Source organism: Papio anubis, chromosome 13, assembly GCF_008728515.1.
Source record: "Papio anubis isolate 15944 chromosome 13, Panubis1.0, whole genome shotgun sequence".
Classification (NCBI taxonomy): domain Eukaryota; kingdom Metazoa; phylum Chordata; class Mammalia; order Primates; family Cercopithecidae; genus Papio; species Papio anubis.
Window position 1 is genome coordinate 95,477,401 of NC_044988.1, and position 3,943 is coordinate 95,481,343.

Here is a 3,943-nt window from a genome sequence, read left to right on the forward strand (position 1 = left end):
TTTCTCGGCTTTGAAGTGTCCCCTCATCTGGCTGCTTGAGGGTCTGTGGAGGCCAGTGCTTGGAGCTGGTAGGGGTGAGGTCAGGAGAGGAGAGGAGAGGATCCTGAAGGCGAAGTCCTGGCCTGCTCCGCTCCACTCTCCCTTTTATCCGGGCCCCCATTCTGCTCCTGCTGCAGGTCTGCTCAGGGTTGGGGGGTGGGTCTAGGATGAAGCGTGCATGGGGAGCAGCCACCGCCTGCCCAGCAGAGGGAGTGACCTCACCTGCCTGGCTGGGGAATTACATCACAATGTGCCCAAACACAGGATTCGGCAGAGCCAAGAGGGCTTGCTTTCAAAACAATTAGCGCCAACATCTGCCCAAGCACCCATGCTGTTTTTGTATAATTAAAACAAGCCTCCACAATCCCACTGGACACTCTTTAAAAACGGCTCATTTTTGGCATTATTTACAATGCGGGGGGGATGGCAGGTGGGAGGTGCCTGACACCCCTGCTGCTGCCCCCAAGGAGAAGCCTGGAGTCTCCCCATTCTCTGCTGGGCCACTCCGGCAGTTACTATCTTCCTGATGGGTGAGTGAGCTCCAGTTCCCAGGGCCCCAGGGAGAGGCTGCAGGGTTAGGGGAACCTGCTTGGGACCATAGACACATCACCACCTTTCTTTCTTTTATTTGCTTATTTTTTGTTGTTGTTGTTGAGATAGTCTCACTCTGTTGCCTGGGTTGGAATGCAGTAGCGTGATCTCAGCTCACTGCAACCTCCACCTCCCGGGTTCAATCAGTTATCCTGCCTCAGCCTCCCGAGTAGCTGGGATTACAGGCACCCACCACCACGCCTGGCTAATGTTTTGTATTTTTAATAGAGATGAAGTTTCACTATGTTGGCCAGGTTGGTCTCGAACTCCTGATCTCGTGATTCACCCGCCTTGGCCTCCCAAAGTGCTGGGATTACAGGCATGAGCCAACACGCCCGGCCACATCATCACCTTCCTTGATCTTCCATGGGTCCTGCTGGCTATAGGGTACTGGGGCTGAGCCAGGGAGGTGGGAGGGTGGTGGAAGGGAGTGGAGAGTCCCACGTGCCTCTTTTCTGGGGAGTACTTGAATCCCAGTGGCTGGAATTATTTATCAAAGCTCAGCCAGTCACTGCTACAGAGGCGGTGGCAATCCTCAAAACAAACAAAACAAACAAAAACCTAAAACCAATAATTAATAGCAAATCACTGCATTCAATTCAACCTTTTCAACTTAGAGAAAGCTTGGGATTGGGCAAAGGGAGCATTAGCTGGAGAAAGGCAAGTAGGTATCAAATTCCAGCCTCCCTCCCAGATGCACGCATAGGTACCCACATCCACGCGTATCCCAAGGCAGACCACCGTGTTCTTTGTAGATGCACGTACCCAAAGCGCATGAGAAGGTAAATATCTGTGTGCATGCTTAAACATGTAACCAAGCATAGTGCAAGCACATTGGAGGCACACCTATGCACATATGTTAACACATGCACACACAGGCAGACACAGGTGGAATTGTGGGCACATTGGCTGGGAATGCATTTTGCCCATCCTCCCACTGCTCACTTTCTTTTCTAGACAATCTCAGCTCTGTGGCTAAGGTCTCCCTTGGGCCTTTCATATCAGTGGGAGTGGGGGAAGGTGGCTGTTTGGTGACCCCTGATCCTTGGCTGGGTTGGGCTGTTCTTCAGCCAGGAGGGTCAGTGGAGGGTCCTGAGGCTGGTCCAAGGGTGGGACCAGAGGGCCCTCAGAGCTACATGGTTTGATGACTCCCTGGGCAGGCAGCCACCAGAGGGGGATGGAAAGGACCCTAAAAAGCCAGGAAAGAGCCCTGGTATAATCCCCATATCCTCGGGGAGGCCCCAGGGGTTATTTCATGTCTGTCCGTAATGAGGGTCTTCAGCAAGATTCGGTACACATAGCCCTGTGTTCTTGGGGTTTGTGGGGTGCTTTCTCATCTACCCTCCTCCAGGGGCAGCTCCGACCTCAAGGATGTTCCTAGCAAAAGAGGGAGCAGAGCAGGGTGTGCCTAGGCAGCCCGGGGGACGGAGAGACCTGCTGTGGACTCCCAGCCCTGTGTGGCCTTGGACTGTTGCTAACCCTCTGTTCCCAGCTTCCACCTCTGAGAGTGGCAACCACTGGGGCATCATCCCCCAAGGACTTATTCTGAGGATTCCATCAGATCACACAGGAAAAGGGCCTGGCACGGTCCCTGGCACAGAGGGAGCTCAGTGCATGGTGGCTTCTGCGACAATAATAAAAATGATGATCCACTAGAGCATTTGACATTCACAACAACCACAGGAGGTGCTATTGTTAGTTCCTCTTCATGAAGTGGGGGACAGAAGCTGAGGGAGGGAGTGCAGCCCTTTGGGTATCTGTCAAGCTCACCCTCTCTTTGCAATTTGTCTCCTCGACCCCAAGGGCAGCCCGTGCGACGATGGTGTTACAGGACACCTGACCATCGGCAACTGGAGCCTGCTGGAATTGTGAACAACTGGATGAATGAATGAGTTGGAAAATATAAGAACAAATGATTGGATAAAGAAGTAAATGAAGGAATGAATTTGAGCCACAGGGTCTCATGCAGGTTCAGGCTCTGCTGTGTGCCAGGCACTGGCGCCAAGCAGCGAACAATGGACCCAGTTCCTGCCCTCGGGGCTCTCGCCTGCAGACCTGGGAGGCAGAATTCATGCAGGTGTTCCATAGCCAGTGAGTCACGGTTGTGCTAAGAGCGCACAATAGGAGAGGCTGTGTGCTGTAGGAGGCTGAACGGGCCTCACCTGGCCCATGGATGCTGGTCAGGGAAGGGGGTCTTCAAAGTTTTCAGGGGTAAACTCTGGATATGAGAGAGAGTTTGTGGCATGACCAGTCATTGAGTAAATGACCCAGATGACATGGGGGCCCAGGACATCAGCTTCTTCCACCCCAGGAGATCGCCAACATGCCAAAGCCACAGAATAAAGCAGGGTAAAATCAGGAAGCCTTGGGGAGGCAAAGGCATGGGCCCTGGAAGTCCTGCAGTCAGACTGAAGCCTCTACTGCTGACTTAGCACTTGGTTCCCATTACAGATGAGAAAACAGAGGCCCAGGGGTACCGCAGCAGTCTGGATAACTGTTCAGCAAATCTTTCTTCCCACTCCCACTCTAGGCGAAGCGTGTTTCCCTGTCCCACTGATACTGAGCTTGGCTGTGGAACTTGTTTTGGCTGGCGGAATGCTAGTGACATGGGTAGTGGCCGTTGATGTGCCCGTGTGGTTTCTCTTGGCTCTTGATCTTCTGCCATTTCTGTGGGCACCTGCTCTGGGTAGACATGGTCCTGGTGTGAGAAGAGACCTGTGAAACAGTCCTGACCCTGACCCTCAGCCTGAAGCAGAGCCCCTTAGCCCTGCCCTGCCTAGAGCAGCCAAACCACAGCCAACCTGCAGACCCACGGGTGGGACGATAAATGTTTATTACTGTAAGTTACTGAGTTTCGAAGTGTTGTTACGCAGCATTACTGTGTCTGTAGCTGACAGATACAGCTGCACAACCAGGCGTGCTATTAATCCCAGGAGAGCTGGGATTTAAAGTGAGGTGATTCTGACCAAAGCCTGCAAACTTAATCCTTATTCTCTGTTGTCTGTCAAATAAGAAAATGTGGGTGGAGTTTTGGGCATGGTGAAAGGCCCTTTATCAACATGTGATATGTACTATTATTCGTACTCATCTTGTCATTATAGTCATCTCTAAGAGCAAAGGAAAACCAGAACGTCCAGGGGTGCTGGAAGTGCAGTGGTCAGCACTGGAAAGAGGTGTTCTTGGCGTGGGGGGGATTTCTGTCTGGAGTCTGCAGCTGGAACACACCAGGTGCAACAGCAGAGCCAGAGTGATCTGTCTGTGACTGAGCTGCCGTAAACTGGTGCCACCCCCTTCAGCATCCCTGCTGGGCCTG

At 52.7% G+C, this 3,943-nt stretch overlaps 1 long non-coding RNA gene across 2 annotated transcripts in view; it reads left to right on the plus strand.

The window, feature by feature from the left end:
• Positions 1-2,575, plus strand: part of LOC103878511 — a 4,487-nt gene extending 1,912 nt beyond the window's left edge. Inside the window, exons 1-2 of one of the 2 annotated variants that reach the window (XR_638737.3) lie at positions 1-569; positions 2,434-2,575. The exon at positions 1-569 is cut by the window's left edge and continues 1,912 nt beyond it. This is a non-coding gene — a long non-coding RNA (uncharacterized LOC103878511). Of the gene's footprint in view, positions 570-894; positions 1,018-2,433 lie in introns of those variants that run through there. The other variant, XR_004178003.1, reaches the window with a different exon arrangement.
• The last annotated feature ends 1,368 nt before the right edge of the window (positions 2,576-3,943 follow it).